Raw genomic sequence first — 24,620 nt, 5'->3', positions numbered from 1 at the left:
GATTTCTCATGAGTGGACTTTTTCAAAGAGTATGTTTCCTTGGCACACAGAAAGTGTTATGTGGGGTGGGGAAAAGTTCCATTTATGAAAATCCTATTTATGCCACAGTGATGCAGAGTGAAGGGCTGTTGGTGCTGCCACCAAATGCAAGGGACCATTTCTAGTAATTCTTTAGAGTGCATGTTTCTAGGCTGCAGAGAGCATTGTGTCCAAAAAATAGGTAGGATTCTCTTTGCTTGCCAACTGTTACCCTGCCAGAAAGCCATGCCATCTGGATGTCATCCTAATATACTCCCTCCTTCACCCAGAGTAAATCTCTGTCATGATGAGTGAGCATTATAACATAATCTCTGGGCTTCAGTCTCATCTGGTCACTGACTAGCTTGGGACGGTGGCCATAAATCTTGAGTCTCAGTTTCCCTGAATGGAAAGGGAAAATAATTATTAAAGTGAGGATAAATTTGGTTGAGGATCAAAAAAGAGAAGGCTTAGCAGAAAACCTGACCAGTGACAAACTCTGAATAAGGTTAGTATGAAATAAGTGAAAACATCTAGATGATCAGCAGAGAGCTACCTGTATTTTGTTCTTTTTTTCCCCCCCTTTTGGAGAAAAATGACAAGGACTCACTTTCCAAGAAATTACACTATGTTCGATGCCTTCCCATCAAGAGCAGGCAATGTTCCGTATCTGGCCATTGCTAAGTATCAAATGGGCTCATGTCAGACAAGGCATGGCTTTTAATCTCCCTTTATTTGCCATGTCACCTGTCAATGACCTTGACTGTTGCAGAACTGCCTCGCATTCTGCAGTTTACTGATAACTGTGTTTACCACTTTCGAAGTCATGTCTGCCGAAAACCACATTTGGTTCACCGCCGCCTCAACAGACACACAATGAAGTCGAAAGGCTAATTCTGCGGTGTACACAGTCTGTGTCTGTTTTCCCAGAGGATTCCTGATGGAGTGAACTCAGCAGAGGCAGTTCCTCGAGGGAGGGCGATCCCGGGGAGAGGCGAGGACAGGGTGGGACTTGAAATCCTCAATGAACTACCAGGGGACTGTGACCTCTCGACACAGGGATGAGAGAGGGTGCTCCTGCCTCAGGGAGGGTTGCAGTGCTTTGCAGAGTCCTTTCCCTGTTAGTCAAGCAGGGTAGACTGGTGTAGGCCAGGTTGAGATTTCTCAAATGAAGGAACATTTCCCAGCCTAGTTTTCTCACTTGGAAAATATTAACACGAATATTGATGTTGGGAGGAAGTCTAGTGCCATAAGCAGGAGAGGTGTTTTATACTTTATTAGGGGACTTTCCTGGTGGCTCAGACCGTAAAGAATCTGCCTGCAAAGCAGGACACCTGGGTTCAATCCCTGGTTCTGGAAGATTCCCTGGAGAAGGAAATGGCAACCCACTCCAGTACTGTTGCCTGCGAAATCCTATAGACAGAGGAGCCTGGCGGGTTATAGTCCATGCGGTTGCAGAGTCATACATGTCTGAATGACTAACACTTTCACTTTCAGGGTATGAAAAGTTATGGTTTTTCCAGTAGTCATGTACAGATGTTTGAGTTGGACCATAAAGAAAGCTTCAGTTCAGTTCAGTTCAGTTCAGTCACTCAGTCGTGTCCGACTCTTTGCAACCACATGAATCGCAGCACGCCAGGCCTCCCTGTCCATCACGCTCCCAGAGTTTACTCAAATTCATGTCCACTGAGTCGGTGATGCCATCCAGCCATCTCATCCTCTGTCATCCCCTTCTCCTCCTGCCCCCAATCCCTCCCAACTTAGCACCAAAGAATTGCTACTTTCAAACCTTGGTGCTGGAGAGGACTCTGGAGAGTCCCTTGGACAGCTAGAAGATCAAACTAGTCAGTCCGAAAGAAAATCAACCCTGAGTATTCATTGGAAGGACTGACACTGAAGCAGAAGCTCCAATACTTTGGCCACCTGATGCGAAGAGCCAACTCAATAGAAAAGACCCAGATGCTGGGAAAGATTGAGGGCAGGAGGTGAAGGGGACGACAGAGGATGAGATGGTTGGAAGGCATTGGGGACTCAATAGACATGGGTTTGAACAAACTCCAGGAGATAGTGGACAGAGAAACCTGGCATACTGCAGTCCATGGGGTTGCAAAGAGTTGGACACGACTTAGCGACTGAACAACAAGGGTATGAATGATGGCCTCTTTATTTAAAAGCCTAGTAAAAGTATCGGCCTCTGTTTACTGAATGTCTGCGATATGCCAGGTGCTAGTCTTAGATACTTACCTTGCCTGGACACAGTTCTGTGAAGCAGCTAGGGGCGTTTTCATGTTCATTTTACAGATGTGGAAATTAAAATTCAAAGAGGTATCACAATTTACCCAACGATGGTCAGTCCTGTAGCATTTGAGTTGTTCTGTGTTTTTGATCACTTGCCTGTATCTCAGTGATGTTGAGTACATGCCTAGTAGTTTAATTCCTGTCACAGGCTATATACGTGTTCACTTCTAGACCATTTTACAAAGTCGTTATATCAATCCAAGGAGCAGAGCCAAATCTGAAAGTGAGCCTAGCTGATTTCTGCCCTAATATTTTTAGATACAATGACCTATCCCATCAAAGTGCCAGGTGTAAATAATAGGAAATATCCAGGAAACTTTGCTCCTGGCAAGTAGAGAGTTTTTATTGTGGTGGTGCTTTGCTTTGTAAACATTTTAATCAACGTGTAACCATAACATACAAACAATGTGGGTAAGTCTCAAGCGAAGAGCATGTTGAATTTTTTAAAATTTATTTTTTATTGGAGGATAATTGCTTTACAATGTTGTGTTAGTTTCTGCTACACACCAGAGTGAACCAGCTATTTGTCGTTCAGTCATTCAGTCGTGTCCGTCTCTTTGCGACCCCATTGACTGCAGCACGCCAGGCTTCCCTGTCCTTCACCATCTCCTGGAGCTTGCTCAAACTCGTGAATCAGCTATATGTATACATGCATCTCCTCCCTCTTGAGCCTCCCTCCCCTACTTTCATCCCACCCCTCTAGTCATCACAGAGCACCAGGCTGGGCTCACTATGTTATATAGCAGCTTCTTACCAACTGTCTATTTTACACGTGATGGTGTAATGAACGGACTTGTGGCTCACTGAATTTTTACAAAGTGATGACCCCTATGAGACGACCCCCTGAACAAGGTACAGGATATACGAACCATCCTGTCAGCTTACCTCCAACTTTATTCTTATTCAAGATGGTCTTTATCGCCCCTTTGCACTACCATATGCATTTTGGAGTCATTTTGTTGTCCACAACAAAAACTCCAGCTGGAATTTTGATTGAGATTGTATTAAATTGAAACATTAATTGAGAATTTTTTAGAGTGGTGTTTTTTCTATCCTTAATACTCAGAAGAATTCAGGGTAAATTTATTTGAGCCAGGAGTTGGGCTGTGTGTGTGGGGTGGGGGGCAGGAGAGATGGATTGTAATTGCAAATGCAACTCATTTATTAGCTGTGGAAGTATTCAGATTTTCTGGTGTTTCTTATGTCCATTTTGCTAAACGGTTTTTAAAGAAAAATTCCCATTTCATCTAAATTTTCCAATCTGTTGGCTTATTACCTTTCTATAATACATGAAGGGATTATTTTGTGTGATAGAAATATTATATGCCTTGATTATGACATGTCAAATATTTACTTGGGGGTATACACTTGTCAAGATTTATTTAACTGTACACCTAAGGTGAATACATTTTATTATTTCACTTACAATTTTGGAAAAATTTAGAAGTCCATTAAAGTCCATTAAAATAAAGTGTTAGTGGTAAAACAGGATACACTACAGGAAAACATGTACATTGATACAACTACTTGAGAAAACAATTTGGAAATATCTTTAAAAATTGACAATGTAGGGACTTCTCTGGCATTCCAGTGGGTAAGACTCCATGCTCCCAATGCTGGGAGTCAGGGTCATGGCGTGGGTTCAATCCCTGGTCAGGGAACTAAAATTCCATATGACAGGGAGCCAAAAAAATAAATGAATAAAATAAAATTTAAATTAAAAAAATTAAAATGTGTATATGCTACCACTTAGAAATTTCACCTATGGGTACATGCTTTAGTGAAATATTCCCATATACATTAGAAGAGATAGTGCAATATTTATTGCAACTCTTTAAGAGAAAAAGTGAAAAAAATGTTGTTATCACTCAGAAGGTAAATGGTGGTGAATATGCATAGTAGACTAGTATATCACTCTTAAATATAGTGATTTATAACTACATGGTTCAACCTAGATAAATACTTTAAAGAAATGAGTGGGAAAAAAAGTTACAAAGGAACACCATAGTTAATGTCATTTTTGTACATTTGAAAGACTGCTGTTCTTCCACTTTTTTCCCCATTGTGATAAAAACTTGAGCTGGGCACAGAGAAGCCCAGAATAAAGCTTTCCTTACAGGGAGGTGAGCCCATGCCTAACTGTTCCATGGAATGTGAGCACTGTTATTTGGCAGCTTCCAGGGAACTTCCTGAAGTGTAGGTGATAAGAGCCTTTTAACTTTTCTCCTCTCCACTCGCTCCTTCTTCTACCCCTTGGCTCTCTGTGCTGTCTTCCTAGTACTGTCATAACAAAGCAACATAACCTGAGTAACCTAAGTAAATGACAGAAGTCTATTCTCTCCTGGCTCCAGAGACCAGCATTCTTACCAGCATGTCTGTGCTCTCTTGGTGGTTCTCGGGGAGAATGTATCCTATGTCTTCTTCCAGCATCTGGTGTTGCTGGAAATCCCTGGCATTCCTTGGCCTGCAGACAGGTCATTCCAATATCTGCCTCTGTCTTCACCTGCGTATTTGTGTCTATGTTTCCCCTTTTTCATAGGGCCTATACTAATTCAGTATGAACCTCATCTTGACCTGATTGCATTTGCAAAACCCCATTTCCAAATAAGCTCCCATTCGCAGATACTCACCATATCTTCTGGGGGGCACATTTCAAACCACAGCACCTCCTCTTCCTTCTGATTAGAATGTGGGTATGATGGCAGGGGCTTGAACAGCTGTCTTGGGCCAAGAAGTAAGTTTTAGAGTCAAGTTTGTGCATGGAGGTGCTATAAGATTAAAAAAAAAAAAAAAAAAAACTGGGTTCTCGAAATCTAAAGAAGCCACATCAGATATCTTGACTTTTACATGCAAGAGAAGTAAATATTTATCTCTTAAAACCATTCTTTCGTTTACTTGGGGGAGTTTCTCTTACTTGCAGTCAAACCTAATCTTATACACATTCATAGGATAATTTATTGGAACAAATGTGGGAGTGTACCAAGCGCATGAACACAAGATGAGCGAGAGGAATGGGGAACGCTGACCAGAGGGAACCTTGTTTGCCTTCATATGTTTTATTTCTTTTATTAAAAGACGATAAAGCAAATTTAGCAAAAGTCTAATAGTTCTAATAGAAGGGGAGCACTTTGTCACAAGCCAGGATGATGCTCATCTTTGAATTCTGAAGTTTTAAAATGTTTCCCTCCCCCAAACCCCTTCAGAATTTGAGAGGACTCTCTCCACACCTTTTCCTCCAGTCGCTTGGACTGACCTGGAATTCCCTTGAATGCACTCACTGGTCTCTTGCCTCTTTGAATAGAGTGCTTCCCCTCACCGAAAATGTGCTTTTCACCTTCCTCACCTGGTTAACTCCTTCTGGGCATCTGTGGAACCTTTTAGAAAACCAACAAAAATTATATTTCTATATGTCAAATTTCAAAAGAAAAGCCCAATGGTGATACATTTTTCATAATTGGAGGAGTCTTTTCTTTTTGACTGTACCACATGGCTTGTGGAGTTTTAGTTCCCCAACGAGGGATCGAACCAGAGCCCTCAGCAGTGAGAACTTGGAGTCTTAACCACCGGACTGCCAGGGAATCCCTTCATTTTTATAATTGCTTAAACTATGAAAGTAGTGTTTGCTCATTATAAAAAAAAAAAATCCTAAGACCACTATGACTAAAGTACACAAAAGTGAAAAATTGAAACCTGCCCGTTACCATCTCTATGGTATCCCAGAGGCAAATTACCTGAGTAAAGATTTAAATGCTTCAAAACCAAGCGATTAAGCATTAGGATAAACAATTTGAGACTATTTTAAGAATTTTATGTTAAGGAAGGAATTTCTTATGTGGAACGGAAGATGGAAACTTAAATAACCAGACTAATTTTTCTGTGAGGAAAATAGTTTAAAAAATCTTACAAGAATGAAAATCTGGGAAAATATTTGTAACATAATAGACTAGAATGTCAATGTATAAACATATAGACTAGACTCGTTCTAGTCTAACATATAGACCAGAATGTCAATGTCCTTAATGTATAAAGAGATTTTTCAAATTAATGTGAAAGGAAAACACAAATAGGCAGTTTTGAAAGGCCAAATTCGGTATAACTGATACATAAAGTTAAATAATGATACCCACTGATGGAGAGAATGTGAGAGAAATTGGCACATTCATGCAGTTCTGGTGATATTAAAAATTAACAAAATCTTCTGAGAGAAACTCTGGCTGCATGTATCCAAAGCCTTAAAAAGATATGTGGTTTTGACTCAATAATTTCATGGAGAGGAATTCATTCTGAGAAAATAAAGGAAGATATGTGCAAAAAATTAGCTGCAAACACATTCATCACAAGGTTGCTTATAGTAGCAAAGAAAATTGTAAATAACCTAAGTGTCCAAATTTAGAGTCTTCATTAAACAAATTATGTTACATTCACTTAATAGGATAATATGAAATTAGTAAAGTGAATTCAGGTTTTAGGAAGATGTTCATAATATATTAAGTGAAAAATGAGCAAGCTTTAAAAAAATAGCATCTATTGCATGATCCAGCCTTCTAAAAAGGAGTTTGCATGTATGTATATCACACAGACAAAAGACTCGAAGGATATGCATCAGTATGGATGTGAGTGTGTGTGTGGTTCTGTGTGTGTTTGTGGGGGTTACTTCGGAGTAGTGGGATTAGAGGTGAGGTTTATTTTCTTTTCATTGACCTATATGTTCACAAGGAGGAAAAGTTGAAGCAGGTCTCAGTCGAAGCATCCTGTCCTTAGGGAAGCTCCCCTTCCCCCCGTCTTTGAAAATCTCTGCCTGCGCCTGCTGCTGTCATGCCTTCTCATCTCACCGGATGAGTGGGCTGAGCTGAGACCAGGATGGAGTCTGTGGTTCCACCCTAGGCTCTAATTTCCTTGGGGGAAAAAGGCAGGTCTTGCTCCATCATTGTAAACTCAGTTTTTTGTTCTAAAATTGTTTAGTGAGTGGTGAATTAAGAATATCCTCTAATTTTGTCTTCCAAGTAACTTCCATGTGCCAGGTTTTACTGCTTCATTAATCACTTCTAAAATTGAAAATAACAAAATTGAAACTATCTGATTAATTCCTTTACATTTTGATTATACAGATGGAGAAACTGGTGTCAAGAGACTTGAAGTGACTTAACAGCATCACATGGCAGGTAAGGGGCAAACCAGGACAGGACCCAGACCCACGACTTCCTCGTCTCCCTTTCTACCGTACCAGTTTACTCAGTATGCCTCTTGATTCTCTTTTGTTATCTGAAGAACTCTAACCCACAGGGATTTTCAGAAGCACATGAAGCTCTCTGGGTTGGGCTGGACTGGGGCGATGAGAAAGGAAGAGGTTTGGGTGGCAATGAGAAACAAGATTCAAGCTACATTTTATGATGCTCCATTCTGTCTCTGAGCCTTGAATCCAGTGTGTGTGTGTGTGTGTGTGTGTGTGTGTGTGGTGTGTGTATGTGTGTGTGTTTACTTTGTGGGGAAGATGATGCAAAAAAACATTGTTTCAGGCAGCATGACGAATTCAGCCTCCAAGACCACCATCCTCTGAAATCAGCCCCAGCCTGTTGATTTCTCTTCTCTTACACACTTTGATGCTCACCTTCCCAGCTCTAGAATTTGCTGGGTCATCATTCCTCTATTTCCACACCACTTCATCTGAATAGCCACTGTTGTCAATGAGTGATTCAGGTTCCCGGCTGGGGACCCCGGCAAGTCCATTTCTGAAAAAGGAACTGTCTTCACACTGAATGTCTCCTCCTCACAACCTCTGAGCAAAAAGTTGGCAAGGGAGTTGACTTAACCAAGTGGCTGATGTGAAAGGCTTCCTATATGACACATATTTTCTCATTTTATCATAACAACTCTGAGTGAGGAGGAGGAGCTGCTATCCCCATTTTACAGATGAGAACACTGAGTCTCAGAGAGGAGCACTGACAAGCCCAGGGTTATAAGCAGCAAGCAGCTGAAACTGATTTAGAGTTGAGCGTTCTGGTCCCCTTTCTGGCAGGTGCCATTCATTGCAAATTTCAGGGTGGCTGACTTTGAAAAATGTGACTCTAGTGTTTCCATGACACTTAAGAATGAGTAACTAGAGTTGACTCTGGCTCTCAGCCTTAGTCCACAAGTTTTGATGAGAAATCTGATAGTCATTCTTAGGGGACTCCTGCCCCCTCTTGGGGTTATACTAGTATCTTGGCACATGTGAGGTGTTAGAAAAGTGAAATAGGCTTGGTTTTTAGTTTCCTGGGTATGTAATTGTTAGTGGTGCTTCTTCAGCTGTGCCATCATGCCTTGGAGAGCTAGCCCTGGGCCATTTGTTCTCAGTGATGCAGAGATGCTCCTCAGAGCATCATGTCCATGGACTACAGACTCAACCGCAGACATTCACTCTATACTCTTGAGTCATTCATTACATTCATGAGCAGTCACCACCAGGCCTTCTATCCCTTACAGAATCCCCATTCCTAGTCTCACGTTCAAGCCATCCCAGCGGTGGGTCACTTCTGCTTTGTTCAAATTCCACAGCCATTCTCTGGTGCTGAGTGAGGGCACCCAAACCTCCAGGACCCAAAAGCCACGCTTTCCCTCTTAAGAGGTGGATACAATTTTCATCATCCTCTCTTAATTTGTATTATTTTGTTTATGTTGAGGCACAGCATACATACAGTATGCAGCTCAGTGGATTTATGCATGGGTGTATGCCTTCTGTAACCATCATCCAGGTCTTGTTGTAGAACATTTTCATCATCTCAGTAAAATCCCTCATGACATTTTCCAGTCAGTGCCCCCACCTTGGATTACACCCCGTCTGACCTTAATCATTAGAGATTAGATTTCCCTGTTTTTGCTATTCATAAATTGGATCATTCAGTAGATATGTTTGTACCTAACTTCTTTTGCTGAACATAATGTTTTTGAAAATCATCCATGTTATTATGTTTTTCTATATTCATACTTTTTAATTGATGATTAGTATTACATGAACACAGGCTTCCTAGGTGGCACAGTGGTAAAGAATCTGCCTGCCAATGCAGGAGACACAAGAGACGTGGGTTTGATCCCTGGGTCATGAAGATCCCCTGGAGTAGGAAATGACAACCTACTCCAGTATACTTGCTTGGAGAATCCCATAGACAGAAGAGCCTGGTAGGCTACAGTCCAAGGGGTCGCAAAGAGTCTGTCACGACTGAGTACAGAACACATGCATATTATATCAAAGACCCTTGCATTTTTCCAGTTTGAAACTATTATGAACTAAACTTTTATGAACATTCTTGTACAAATTATTTTGTGAACATATGTACTAATTTATATTGAGTATAATTCTAGAATTTAAACTGCAAGGTCAATGGGTAGAAGGGTATTTAATTTTGTTAGAAACAGCCAAATTGTTTTCCAGAGTAATTGAAATATTCTACATTCCCACCAGTAACATGTGAGAGTTCTGGTTGTTCCCCATCCTTGCCAATATTTCTAGCATTCTTTTTTATTCTCTTCCAGCCTACAGGAAAACAGGACAGTTCATTTCTCCACCAGAGTTTTCTTCCACATTATAGTGACTGCTCCACTCGTGACATGTACCCCAAATGTTACAGTAAGAAATTTTCATTTCTACTCAACATTTCTCTAAACTGTCATCTATCATTCCTTGTACCCAATCTCAAATATTACTTTAGGACTGCTTGGAGAAACGGAAAGGAATACGAATCAAATAGCTATCTCACTAAAACTCAAAGTAAAATGCATAGTTGAAAAGTAAGCACAAAAAGGGGTTATTTTAGGGGCAGTCTGGTATAACGGAAAACCCTAGGATTCTGGACTCTGATGGTCCTGTCCTTTACTAACTGTGTGGTCTTAGACAAATCATTTAATATAATTGGCTTTCATATTCATTGACTATAAAATGCAGATAGTAAAAATTAAATTCATAAAAGAAGTAAAAGGGCATGTCACAGACGAGGTACTTCCTCTTGAATGCATTTCACATTTTAGGTTTTATCAGTCAGGATGAGCTGAGTTGTGCTGTGGTAACAAGCAACCCCCAAACTCAGTAGCTCAGCACAGCGGAAGTTTAATTCTCACTCATGCTCTATGCCTAACACTGGTTGATGGAGTTCTCTCATCAGTCACTCAGGAAACGGCACAGTGGAGGTGCTACCTGGACACTGGGTTTTACAAATGATAGCATTGAGTGCTCATTAGGGTAAATTCAAGTCATTTAGTCAACCAGTGTGTACTGAAGAAATTCTGTAATGGTCCTTGCAGACACAGAAGCAGAAGATACTATGCTTGCTTCCAGGAGTTCACAGTGCAAAAGCAGCAACATTAATAGTAACAGTAGTCACAACAGCCAGAAGTTATCAAGCCTGACACTGTATTAGGAGCTTATTTTATGCAGCAGGTATTTTCCTAGTCACAAAACTCAGGTCGGTGAAAGTGGAACTTTATTTTCCTCTAACTCAATTTAATTTCACTCTCAAGCACTCATTTCCACTATGCACCAGAATATTGAATTAGAAGAAATGAACTCACTTGTGGCTTAGAAGTCAGTCTGTTTTGGATACTACTCAGTCGACCCAAGTTTCTCTCAAATTCCCTTCTGTCCTTCTCACCGGGAATGCTTGTAGATCCTGGTGTGAAGTGAAGACTTGGTTTTTTGGGGCATGCGGAATCATGGGGAGAAGTATCAGCCTCTGCTCTCTCCACCTCATGTGGCTGTGGATGCCCTTTGCCTGTACTGCTGCTGACCATGATCTGACGTTAACCTCTGGTGTTGAAGTCAAAGTTTCCGCATCCCCAACTCCCAACCATGAGGCCATTGTTTGGTCTCCTGGTTCTCACAGCCACTTCTGTGTCTTTCTCAGGAGATTGAGAGCTCTCAACTGCTTTCCCCACACCACACTCATATGGTCAGGGTTTACAGGGCTTCCCTTACCCCTAACCACCTAGACAGTCCCCTCAGGTTTTCCTACTCTATGACTTGGGTGCCATGTTGGATAAGGATCTTCCATATAATCTTACAGAACTCCTGGAGAATGAGATAGTGGTTCCTCTGCTCTAGGATTCCTCCAAACTCATCTATGGTTCCATTCATCATCCTAGATCATATTTATTCTGTTTATCAGCTTATACAACCCTAGCAGTTTCAAAGGACCTTCGAAAAAGTCTCCTCAAAAGATTCGTGCTTCAGCTGAAGATGGAAAACAATCAATACTGCTTTGTAATATGGATAATAACCATGTAAGTACAGGACTGAAATAAGAGCAAAGGCCTGAAGCTAGAATCAATGTGAATTAGGATTCTGTGTCCATTCATCTTTAAGGCTAATCAGTTGTTGTGTTTGAACAGAAGACTTAGACCTTGATTAGAGCTGTCAGTGGTAAGGAGTCAATTAAAATATGTTTGGCTCCTCTAGTGTGTTTGAATTTCAAATCATCTGAAATTCTGGTGTGGCCAAAATGGCAAGTTTTCTCATGTGCAAAAGGAGGGAGTTGGAACACACAGCCGGTATCAAAGTTCCCTTCCAGCTATGAAGGATTCTCTTTGATAAAGAGAAGATAAACAAAATCTTAACTCATTCCTTTTTGACTTGTTATTTATTTTGTATCTGGGAGGGAAAACAGTCTGCCTTTGATACTTAAGAAAAACATACATTTATAATTCACCTATCTGCAGTCATATACATTATAACTGTGAGGCCAAAAGACACGTCCCTTAACAAGCAAGTGAGAATTTATAAGCCTGCTCTCACTCACCTTCCTACCATTATTTATCTTATATTAATGGCCTCTCTACCCAGTAGGCTGCTCTAAGTCTATTACCTTTTGGTTTTAATGGAATTTTTGAATTTGGGGCAAGTTATTGGGCTCTCAGTTCATTTGCAATTTCTCTGTTGTTTATGAATGCCCTGATTTATGTCAAGAGGTGTGGTGGTTTATTTTGAGCCTAATTGTGGCTTTTGCCTGGATTCAAGTTATCTAAGGATGTCTCATGGGTCCATCAAGCATCTATTTGAAAGAGCTAATTTTATGGTGGTGATAGAAGTATAAGGGGCAATTGAGAAGGTGGTTTGTACACAGGACACCTCAGGAGAACAAAGTCTTGATGACCGCGGCTTTGGGGACAGGCATTCTTGGTCCCAGTTCTTATATCTATGATACTGGTCCAGTTGCTTAAACTTTTGGGCTTTGTTGCATATCCACAAAATGAGGACAATTACTACTAATGTCCTAAGGTCATTCTGAAGGTTTGGCAGTGAATGCCTTTTGAAATGCATCATTTTGAAGTATGGCAGTGCATGCTTGGGGCTCAGCTTGCTGTCCTGCATAGAGTTAAGCATTCAGTAAACCTTAGCTTTTATTAAAAGTCTGCCCCTTACCTGGTCCCCTTAAGTTATTTCTGCATCTTCCATCATGGTCGGGCTGAGCAGGGTGCCATAGGCAGAAACCAAAAGAGCTCTTTTCACAAAGGAACATGTGAAATGTGAATGTGGCTACAAAAGTTCTGGATTTTACATTTGAAGTCAAAAGCCAGGGAACTACGAATTGTTACTCAAGACCTCATTTGTTCCTCAAGTTGTTAAGGCACAGGGGACTCTGAGTACATTTATATTTGTTTTCCTCTACCCATATGGGCTTCCCAGATGACTCAGTAGTAAAGTATCTGCCTACTGATGCAGGAAACATGAGTTTGATCTCTTGGCTGGGAAGATCTCCTGGAGGAGGAAATGGCAACTCACTCCAGTATTCTTGCCTGGAAAATCTCATGGACAGAGGAGCCTGGATGGGCTACAGTCCAAGGGGGCCACAAAGAGTTGGACATGACTGAGCATACCACCCATATGCCCACACATTTGTCTTGGTGCTTTTCACATCGACAGAGCCACAAACTGCCTGGAAGCCACCCTTAAGAAAATGATTTCTCTACTCGAAGGACACTTCTGACGTCCGAGTGTCAGTATTTTCCCCACACCCAGCAACTCTCCAATTTTCCAGACACCAGCTGGGTCTCATCACTCATTTCTGACATGAGCTCCCCAGAGTTAGCGTGGATCCTACAGACTGGCTCAGTGCCACAGAATTGCCCACCTCTGTCCCCCAATTTAGATGCCAATTGCAAGTCCCAGGTTGTCAACTATATTTCTGATCAACTGGCCATAAATTGGAGGTTCTCACACCCCACTCACAAAGCTCAGAGAAACACTTCAATTATGTTTACTGCTTTATTATAAAGAATATTACAGAGGATACAAAATGTATAGCCAGACAAAAAGGTACATAGGGTGGAAGTCTAGAAAGGTCTGGAGCACAGGAGCTTGTTCCTATGGAGTTGGGGTGTTTCACCCTCCTAACACGTGGCAGTGTTCACCGACTTGGAAGCTCTTCAAAACCCATTGTTTACGGATTTCACAGAGGCTTCCTCACCTGAGCATGACCCATCATTGACTCATCCTCCCTGGAGGCCGGGGAATGGGACGGAAACCTTGGTCTTTCTGCTGACCCACCTCCATTCTGAAGGCTTCCAGGATCCCATCGAGAGTCACCTCATTAGAACAAAAGATGTTTTCTTTACCCAGGAAGTTCTGAGGGATTCAGGAGCTCTGTGTGAGGAACTGGGGGAAGAGACCAAATATACATTTCTCACAGTGTCACTCTCCTCTACACTTTGCTCAATGAGGACAACAGCTGACGTTTGTGAGCAAGCTCTGTGTGTGGGACACAGAGCCATGTGCTTTGACATGACTATCTCACTGAACCCTCGCAATAATCTTTTGAGAGTCCGTGTGCGTGCTCAGTTGTATCTGACTCTGCGACCCCATGGACTGTAGCCCGCCAGTCTCCTCTGTGGGATTTTTCAGGCAAGAATACTGGAGTGGGTTGCTATTTCCACCTGCAGAGGATCTTCCTGACCAGGGATCGAGCCTGCATCTCTTTGGTCTCCTGCCCGTGTCTCTTGTGTCTCCTGCATTGAGAGGCAGATTCTTTACCACTGCGCCACTTGGAAAGCCAATCTTTTGAGAGAGGCCATCACTTTATAGATGAAGAAATGGGAGGTTTAGGGAGGTGATGTCATTTACCCAAAGTCATGGAGCCAATACAGGAGGGATCAGGGATTCGAATCTTGCCTGCTTAGGGCACCCAAACATAAACTCCCCTTGGTCAACATAGTCCCACAGCCCTCAGAGCCCTCAGTCAGCAACTAGTCCTGTTTGATGAGTTGAACCCCTATGTGGATGACTCTGCATTGTCAGTACTCCAAAGACTGGAGCTGCTTACATCATCCACATAAATGCATCCAGCCAAAAACACAAACGAAATGCTGCCGTGTGGCTCCAAGTTCCTTCATTTCTCCCACTCTGCACAAAGACTTCATGTGAGAAAGGATTTGCAAATGATGTCCATATATACCTGCTAATACTTGTCATTTTTAATCAAGACATCTCCTGCTACCCAGTTTTGACACTCTGCTTATGCGGTCCTGTCTGGTATCCAGACAACATTCATTTTCTCTGTTAGCCAATTACCCTTCACTGAATATTCCAGTATCCTCGTACCTGCAGAAAAAGCTTCTGGGGAAGGAGGCACTTTTCCTAGAGCCCAGACAGTAATGAATGGCCAGCATGATGCTGTGTGTTCACCTACCCTGGGTAGATTTTCCTCTCCTGGTGAAAGAAGGGATCTCATTCTGCAAATGCACAAATGATGTGTAATTATCATCACCACAAGCCTTCTACACATCTGGGCCAATGACTCCAGCTTCCATGATGATTCTCATTTTTTTTTTTTCCCAATTCTGTAATTGAATATTTCTGTTGCTGCTTCTGGTAGTGGGAACAGTTGGCTTCCAGGTAAATTTAAATATCCTGGCTTGATACACCTGGTTTATAACATGTGATGATAATAGCATCACCACACAAGTTTCAATCGTATCTTTACACACAGGAGGGAGATCCCCTTGGTTGAATATTTAATTCAGTTTTGTTAAGACTCAAAGTCATTTTAAAGCAGCCCTGCCTGACAGAAATACTAACGTCAGGAATTCATGAGCAATTGGACCCCAAGGTCAAGAGAAAGGAATGTACAGTCAAATCCAGGCTTGCTTGTCACCCCAGAGTGGGGCTTGGGGAATTACTAAGCAGCTGCCAGAAAAAGCTGAGGAGATAACTTTCTTTCTATGCAAGTGATTTTTTTTCTCAATGCAAAATGCTCTTTAGAGTCTACATGGGGTAGTTTTCACTTATTTCATATGGAAGAGATATGCATCTAAGCCTTTAGACTCAAGTGTAAAAGAATACCACTCCTTATATTCCTTATTTTAATTCAGTTTCATCCCAAAGCCTCAAACTTTAAGGTTTGTAAAAAAAAAAAAATTAATTAATTTCAGTCAATACTGACCTTCCTCATCCTTAGAGTTCATTTAGTATTTGTTGAGTTGAATACTTATTTATGGGCTTCCCAAGTGGCACCAGTGGTAAAGAACCCAGCTGCCAATGCAAGTGACATAAGAGGTACAGGTTCAATCCCTGGCTTGGGAAGATCCCCTGGAGGAGGGCAGGGCAACTCACTCCAGTATTCTTGCCTGGAGAATCCCAGGGACAGAGAAGCCTCGTAGGCTACAGTCCATAGGATCACACAGAGTTGGACACGACTCAAGTGACTTAGCACGCTTGCACTCACTTATTTGTAGCAGACCCACTGCCTGAGAAGCATGTGGTCTGTGGACCTTTTGCTTCCATTTTAAGCCTGAAACCCAAGACCCTTGGGTAAGGCTGGGGGTTCCTGCGCCTGGAGTCCAGCTTCTACAGGGGCTCCTTACAGCCTGTCCTGATTTTCCACACAGGCCAAAACTTCTACTCTTCAAGGGACCCTTTTTCTCCATCTTCACCCTCTTCCTTTCCCTGACACCCTCTGGCCATTTGCTACTTCCTTGAATCTGGTTAAGCTACCTCATCCCTTTCTTCACATGAAACTTTAACAGAATATAGTAAACTTTACTGACTGTAAAGATTTTGCAGTCTGCTCAGCAAAGATCCTTGAGCTCAACTTGGGATGGAAAACCAAACACATATGCAGTGAAAAAGTTGCAGATTAATAATTCAAAAAATGTATCTGCCACAGGTAGAAGAAAACAAACCCAAAACATCAGTATCCTCCTACATTTTCTCTTGCAGCATGAACATACAGGGCTCGGATTCTACGGTAATTGGAACAAGGATCACAGAACTGCATTCCGTTTTTTAATTGGGTCATTAGCACTTCTTCAACCATCTTATCTCATGGGTATCCATCCTGCCTTTTATGGTTGGGGTGTTTTTTTTTCCCTCCTCCTCTTAGATCTTAATTTTGCAAATAAGGTCTGAGAAGTGGCATTAAGATCAGTCTCATTATCACGTTTCAGTTTGGCACTGTGTTCCTCTCTCCATCTTTATTAGCAGAGTCTGATTCTTTTAGTTCATTTGCATAATGCCTAACATCCTGGGTTTATTCAGGAGGCCCTTTGATGAAGGAATGAAGAAGATCCTCTCTACACCAAAGGGCTCTTCATTAAAATGCAGTGGAATGTAGCATCGAGGAACTGCAGACTCTGTAGGTAGCTGAACTCCCTGAATTGAGTTCTGATCAGCCACGTCCTGGCTGTGAGCCTCAGCAAGTTGCTTAACCACTCTGGGCCTCAGTTTCTCCATTTGCAAAAATGACAGATGTGTGGCAATAACTGCCCCCTAATAGCACACAGTTCATGACTTGCAAATTTGAAGAAACAAGAACTTTTCCAGAAATCCGTGGAAAACAGCTGAACAGTGCCTGGTATGTACTTTAAGGTGTTTTTATCATCCTTAAAAAAAATAATGTAAACATTTTGTTGAAGAGTAACATACATACAGAGAAGTGCCCAGTCATTAAGGTAAAACTCGTGAGTTTCCAAAAGGGACACACCTAAGGAAGCAGCACCCAGATCATTAAACAAAGCACTAGGAGAATGCTTTACCCACAAGGGGTAACCACTATCCTGGCTTCTAAAAATTGCAAGTTTATTTTTGATGCTTTTGAATTCGATATAAATGTAGTCATAGAAGATGCGCTACTTTGATTTATTTTGCTTAATATTTTTATGAGTTTCTTTCTCTTAGTTGTTAGAAATAATTCATTTTGCACTGCTGTATAGGTTCTATTTAGGGGATATGCAACGATGTGTTTATCTATGTAGTGTGCATTTGAGTTATTTCTATTTTTTGGCTATGAAGTATAGCCAAGCTACAGTTTATTCTAATGCATATTTTTTTTTTGCAGAATTTGCTTATAGGTGGTGCATTTAAAAATATTTATTTATTCTATTTATTTGGCTGTGCTGGGTCTTTGTTGTTGAGTAGACTTAAAAAAAAAACATTTTATTTTGTATTGGGATATAGCCAATTGATAAATAATGTGATAGTTTCAAGTGAACAGCCAAGGAACTCAGCCATACATATACATATATCCAGTCTCCTTCAAACTCCCCTCCCATCCAAGCTGCCATACAACATTGAGCAGAGTTCCATGTGCTATACAGTAGGTTCTTGTTGGTTATCCATTTTAAATATAGCCATGAGTACGTGTCCATCCCAAACTCCCTAACTATCCCTTCTCCCAACCCTTGTCCCTGGCAACCAATAATTCATTCTCTAAATCTGTAAGTCTGTTTCAGATTTGTAAGTTCATTCGTATCATTTCTTTTTAGATTCAACATATAAAGGATATCATATGATATTTCTCCTTCTCTGTCTTACTTTGCTTCACTCAATATGATCATCTCTAGGTCCATCCATGTTGCTGCAAATGGCATTATTTCATTCTTTTTAATGGTTGAGTAATAGTTTATTGTATATATGTACCACATCTTAATTCATTCTTCTGTTGATGGACATTTAGGTTGCTTCCATGTCTTGGTTATTGTAAACAGTGCTGCAATGAACAGTGGGGTGCATGTGTCCTTTTGGATCATGTTTTTCTCTGGATATTTACCCAGGAGTGGGACTGCAGGGTCATATGATAGCTTGATTTTTAGTTTTTAAGGAACCTCCATATTGTTCCCCACAGTGGCTGTACCAATTTACATTCCCACCAACAATGTAGGAAGGCTCCCTTGTCTCCACACCCTCGTCAGCATTTATTGTTTGTGAATTTTTTGATGATAGCCATTCTGGCTAGTGTGAGGTGATATCTCATTGTAGTTTTGATTTGCATTTATCTAATAATTATGATAAAAATGGCATGCTGCGATTCATGGGGCCACAAAGAGTTGGACACGACTGAGCGACTGAACTGAACTGAACTGAACTGAATAATCAGTGATGTTGAATATCTTTTTATGTGCCTATTGGCCATCTGTATGTCTTCTTTGGAGAAATGTGTATTTATGTCTTTTGAGCAGGCTCTTTCTTTAGCTGCAGTGAGCAAGGGACTACTCTCTAGTTGCAGTTCATGGGCTTCTCATTGTGGTGGCTTCTCTTGTTGCAGAGCACAGGCTCTAGAGCATTCGGGTTTCAGTAGTTGTGACATGTGGACTCAGTAGTTGCGGCTCCCACGCTCTACAGCACAGGCTCAGTAGTTGTGGCACATGGGCTTAGTTGCCCTGCAGCATGTGGTATCTTCACAGACCAGGGATCAAACCTGTGTCTCCTGTGTTGGCAAGGGGATTCTTTACCACTGAGCCACCAGGGAATCCCTATGTGCATTTTTATAGACCTATATTTCAGCATGAGATTGTTGAGTCATGGTATGGGCTATTTTAAATCTCAGCAGATGCAATCAAATAATTTTCTGAAGAGGTTGCAACAATTTACATTCCATTCCAATAACATAAGTAAGTTCCAGTTGCTCAACATCTTTACCAGCTCTTAATATTGTCCATCTTTTTTCATTGTAGCCAATTTGGTGGCTGTGTAGTTGTATGATATTGTATTTTATCCACCAAATATCTGATATTATATTTTATTTTTCCAATGCTTCTATTTGAAATAATTTTAAACTTATAGATAAGTTACAAGACTAATACAAACTATGTATACTCTTACTTGTTTTTATCAACTGTTAATTTTCCACATTTGCTCTATTGTTTTCTCTCTACATGTGCATATATATACATATATACACACACATATATATAGTGTTTTTTAAACATTTTGTTTAATATATCATGCCCCATTTACCATGAAATGCTTTTTTGTTTTTGTCAAAAATCATCTTTTAAGTCACAGTACAATAATCAAAATAAGGAAAAATTCAGTATTTACACAATATAATTATCTAATCTATAGACTTCATTACAATTTCACCAAATGTTCCTATAGTGCCCTTTATAGTGTATTTTTTCAGGCTCAAGATTCAATTCAGGATCATGCATTGCAGTTAGTTTTCATGTCTCTGTCTTTACTCTGGAATGTTGCCTCAGTCTTTCTTTGTCTTTAGAATATTAGTATGTTTCGAAAAGTGTTAAGAATGTCCATAAAGTTTGGTCTATCAACTGTCTCCTGATTAGATTCAGGTTATACATTTTTGCCAGATTACTCCACAAGGGATATTTTGTCCTTCTCAGTAATCGTTCAGTAAGTGTATGACATTGGTTTGTACCATCACAGTTGGTATTAACTTTGATCACTTGATTAAAGGTTTCTCCATTAGAAAATTACTGTTATGCCTTTGTAATTAATAGAGAATTTTAGGGTATATACTCTGAGGCTATGCAAGTAACCTGTACCTTATCAAAATTATACCCACTCCTTTTAGCATCTATTGGTGATTTGTGCCTGAGTCAGTTACTACAGTGATGGTTGCCAATGATAATTTTCTATTTCTTTTATTCCTTCCTCATCAATTAGTTTGCATTCTACAGAAAACACTTCCCCTTCCCTCAATTAATTAATGATCTTGTGAAAAAATAAGGTCATTAGTCTAACAAGAACAACACTGATACATGTTGGAATTATGGACACAGCAAAAGGAGGCTAACCTAAAGAAACAACACTTGAGGCCTAAAATGGGGCTGAAAAAGGACTAGGAATAGTGAAGCAGTGGGAAGAGCAGGTCCAAAGGCTGGGAGTTGAAAGAAAGCCTGAGGGGTGTTCAGCCTGCTTGGAGAGTCACAGATGGGAAGCTGTGGGTGGAGAAGCTGAAACGTAAGCCTGGATCAGTCATTGCTATGTGCTGGACTTAGCGGCTCAGTTGCGTTCAATTCTCTGCTGCCCCATGAACTGTAGCTCACCAGGCTCCTCTGTCCATGAAATTTCCCAGGCAAGAATACTGGAGAAGGTTGCCATTTTCTACTCCAGGGGCTCTTCCTGACTCAGGGATCGAACCCACTTCTCTTGCATCTCCTGCATTGACAGATGGATTCTTTACCGCTAGTGCTACCAGGGAAGCCTGGAGCAGTCATTAGATTACTCCAAACATTACACTGAATTTCCCTATTTGGAAGGCCTTTCTCACCATGCCCTCCCCTTCATGTCAGGCCTACGTACATTCAAATTCTCACCTCTTTCTTTTATCTATTGCTTTCAACAAACAGTCCCCAAATTTAGTGGTTTAAATCAATAATAGCTTATTATTTTTCATGCCTCTATGAATTTGGAATTGAGACAAGGGTCAGCAGGGTAGTTCTTATACTCCATTGGTGTCGGTTGATGTCTTTCACTCAGATACCCTCTTGGCTGCCTGGGCCAGGATCAAAGGTTCAAGAAACTTCCCTCACGTTTCTGGGTACTTCAGATCTTCACATGAACCTCTCTGTCTGTGTTATTTCTCAGAATTCAGTAGTCCTGGTCAAGAACTTTGTATCATGGTGGCTGATTCCAAGACAAAAGTGGAAGCTGCCAGGCCTCATCCGAGAAGGCAATGGCAATCCACTCCAGTACTCCTGCCTGGAAAATCCCATGGACGGAGGAGCCTGGTAGGCTGCAGTCCCTGGGGTCGCACAGAGTCAGACACGACTGAAGCGACTTGGCAGCAGCAGCGGCCAGGCCTCATAAGAGCTAGTTCCATTTTCATCCCCTTGATAAGTCACTTGGGAGCCTAGATTTCACTGGGAGTAGGAATGGTTTCATGTCTTGGTGCATAGAGCAGCGTGTAAAAACAAGCAGGGAAGGAATTGGTGATGGCCATCTTTGAAGGCTATTTATCATGCCACCTCTTCCAGGAAGTATTTCCTGACTTTTCCAGACCACCTTCCTACCACTATGTAACAGCTATTGTTTTGGGCCTTAATGAGGCTTATATTATGCAATTTCCATACTTTTGCAGAAAGTACAAAATTTATAATCTTTAAAAGTATAAAATTTATACTATTTCCAAGTTGTTTCAAGTATCGATATTTTAGCTTCCTTAATTCCCTAGAATATTAGCATACTCTAATTTACTGGAATATAGTAATTAGCAAATAAATTTGGGTAGGAATAATATCATACCATTATTGAGTGATAACCATGTGCAGGCCTATGTTAGATATTTTATGTTTATTACTATATCCTCTAAGGAATATTTAATAATCTTTATTTTTTAAGAGAGGAAAAAAAACAGGGTTCAGAAAGTAATCATAAATTCCTTAAGATTATCCAGCAAATTTGAGGCAGTGTTAGCATTGATTCCCAGGTCTGTGTGATTCTAGAATTGTGTTGCTATCTTCCTACATGTAAAGTGTTGAGTAGTCACAATGTGCTTGGCCCATTACTTAGTGCTAAGCATCCAGAAATGCAGATTCCTGCCCTTGGTCTAATGGAGAAGGAGGATGTGTAGACAAATAATGATGGCTCAGTTAAAGAACACCATGTCAAATGCTAGAGTAGAGATCTGAGACTCCAGACCTGCTATCATCAACTCTGCCAGAGACAGTGGGGGAGATGTGACCATGTCAGAGACATATGAACTGTGAAAAGAAGAGAAATTCTTTCAGTCACGTCTGACTCTTTGCGACCCCATGGACTATAGAGTCCATGGAATTCTTCAGGCCAGAATACTGGAGTGGGTAAGCCATTCCCTTCCCCAGGGGATCTTCCCAACCCAGGTATCGAATCAGGGTCTCCTGCATTGCAGGCGGATGTTTTACCAGATGAGCTATCCGGGAAGCCCACTTTGAACCGTGGGTTTTTTGAACTGTGAACTTTTGAACAAGTTTTTTGAGCTGTGAGTTGAAGGACAAATAGAATCAAGGAAGAGGAGAATAAGTGGGAAGACTGACAGGAGATGAAGCTGAAGAAGTAGATTGGGTTCAGATTACATCTGAATAATGAAGAAAAGAAAGGAAATCAACATTATTGAATATCCATTGTAAGTGATCACCTGTCTTATCCCACTGAATCTTACAATATTTCTGAAAAGGTTATTTTCTTTTCCCCATTCTTATAGATGGGAAACTGAAGTTCAGAGGGATCAATAAATTACCCAAGGCCACATTAAATAGTTTGAACTTTGTCTTCTAGGTACCAGGGAGTCAACACACATTTTCAAAGCCAGAGCATGGCCTGAGCTGAGGGAGATGTGAACGTTGCTGCCATATAGAAGTGATAAAGATGGGTAGAGGCAGGCAGTGTAGAGGCCAGACTTTGGAGGCTCTTCCCAGCACCAGCTGTGAATTCATGAGGACCCTTTTGAATTTGATGGCAATATGAAGGAGAGGAGGGGCTGGGTATAAGCAGCATTATGAGGTCTAATTAATGGGATTGAAGGGTTGATAGAACCCAGAAAGGAAGAGTCAAGAATGATTATTCAAAGCTTCCAGTTCGAGAAATAGTCACAGATGTAGAAAACAGTTATGGTTACCAGTGGGGAAAAGGTAGGGGGAGGAATAAATTGGGAGATTGGGACTGACATATCCACACTATATATAAAATAGGCAACCTCTAAGTACTTACTGTTGGAGCAGTCGATGGCACCCACTCCAGTACTCTCGCCTGGAAAATCCCATGGACGGAGGAGCCTGGTAGGCTGCAGTCCATGGGGTCAGGAAGAGTTGGACATGACTGAGCGACTTCACTTTCACTTTTCACTTTCACGCATTGGAGGAGGAAATGGCAACCCACTCCAGTGTTCTTGACTGGAGAATCCCGGGGACGGGGGAGCCTGGTGGGCTGCCATCTGTGGGGTCGCACAGAGTCGGACACAACTGAAGTGACTTAGCAACAGCAGCAAGGACTTACTGAATAGCATAGGGAACTCTTCTCAATACTCTGTAACGACCTATATGGGAAGGGAATCTATGAAAGAGTGGGTATATGTATATGCATAACTGGTTCACTTTGCTGTACTGCAGAAATTAACACAGCATTGTGAATCAACTATATTCCAATAAAAATTAAAAAAAAAAAAAAATCTTCCAACTTGGAAGACTGTATGGTTGATGTGTATACTGATATGATGATATCTCCATCTCATCAATGGAGACAGGAAGGCAATAGAGCCCAGCAGTGAAGCAAACTCAGGGCTTTGTATCCTGGTTCTGATGCTTATTTGCTTCATGACTTGATTTCTCTGAATCCCTCTTTTCCACACCTGAAAGTGGGAATAACAATATTACCGATCTCATTAGCTGCATTAAAATAAGCTAACATATAGGCAGTACTTAGCACAGAACTCAGCTCACAGTAGGCATTTAAAGAATGTCAACGACTCTTTGTTCATTCAGTAGATATCTGTCACACAGTTTCCACTTTTCTAGGTTCTGGGAATTCAGACTATAAATAAAATAGTCAAAGTTCTTTCATTCTTGGAGATGACATTCTTGAGGGCAACATGAGAACACATAAAAATACAAAAGCTAACCGCAGCGAATGTGAAATGTATGGGGGAAAAAAGCCAAAAGGGCTAAGAGATAAAACACAGCTGTCAGGGGATGGGAAATGGTTCTTAACAGTAGATGACTTGTTTCATCCCCTCCCCAGGGGATATTTGGCAATAACTTGAGATATTTTTGGTAGTCATGACTTGGAGGGAGGTGCTAAGGGCATCTCGTGGGTCGAAGCCAGGGATACTGCTAAGCCTCCCACCATGAACAAGACAGTCCCCACAACAGATAGTGACCCAGCCCCAGATGATAACAGAACTGAGGTTGAGAAAGTCTGAGAAAGGGTCACCAGAGAAGGTCTTTTTGTGGAGCGTGTATTTGATCTGGGAGCTGAAGGATGAGGAGGAGGAACCAGTGTTGAAAATAGCTGACCCTAGAGTGCCCTGGTGGCTCAGACGGTAAAGAATCCACCTGCAATGCGGGAGACCTGGGTTGGATCCCTGGGTTGGGAAGATCCCCTGGAGAAGGGAACAGCTACCCACTCCGGT

Source organism: Muntiacus reevesi, chromosome 2, assembly GCF_963930625.1.
Source record: "Muntiacus reevesi chromosome 2, mMunRee1.1, whole genome shotgun sequence".
NCBI classification, from domain to species: domain Eukaryota; kingdom Metazoa; phylum Chordata; class Mammalia; order Artiodactyla; family Cervidae; genus Muntiacus; species Muntiacus reevesi.
The sequence above is the reverse complement of the archived record's forward strand: the minus strand, read 5'-3'. Positions refer to the sequence as shown.